This window comes from Acanthisitta chloris, unplaced genomic scaffold, assembly GCF_000695815.1.
Source record: "Acanthisitta chloris isolate BGI_N310 unplaced genomic scaffold, ASM69581v1 scaffold21987, whole genome shotgun sequence".
Taxonomy (NCBI): domain Eukaryota; kingdom Metazoa; phylum Chordata; class Aves; order Passeriformes; family Acanthisittidae; genus Acanthisitta; species Acanthisitta chloris.
This window is the reverse complement of record NW_008683439.1, coordinates 2,355-2,813: the sequence shown is the minus strand read 5'-3', so window position 1 is coordinate 2,813 and position 459 is coordinate 2,355. Positions and strand designations below refer to the sequence as shown.

The 459-nt window shown below is 60.6% G+C and overlaps 1 protein-coding gene across 1 annotated transcript in view; it reads left to right on the top strand.

Moving 5' to 3' along the window:
• LOC103806263 (unconventional myosin-XV-like) overlaps nucleotides 1–459 on the top strand; it is a gene marked incomplete at its 3' end in the record, with an annotated part of 9,963 nt that overhangs the window by 7,256 nt on the left and 2,248 nt on the right. The window lies entirely within an intron of this gene.

The following is a 459-nucleotide window of genomic DNA, read 5'->3' as shown; positions in this document are numbered from 1 at the left end:
CCTGGGTATGCTGTGGGGAACAAGACAGGCCAGATCTGGGGTGGCTGTGGTGCTGTAGGGAACTGGCTGCCGCCTCCTTCGCTCCCTGTGGGTTCCTGTCGTCTCCAGAAGCCGGGGGGACCCTGCTGAGGTTATCGGAGAGACACCCGCTGAGCCCTCCTGGACGCCCGACGTGGGGCAGATCCGGAACGCTGGGGCGGGAGACCAGGTCGCTTTGCTCCCGGGACCCCAGCCCCATCCTCGGTCACTTTGCCCCATTCCTCCTCTTCACCCTTTATTTTTGCCCTGTGTTTCCCAGTCCCTGGAATCCCAAATTAGAGTGCTGGGGCTGGGTCCTGCTCTCAGCCTTGCTAAGGTGCCAGCATAGAATCCTACCTAGACTGGCTTGGGTTGGAAGGGACCTATAAGCTCATCTCATTCCACCCACCCTACCATGGGCAGGGACACCTTCCACTAGAC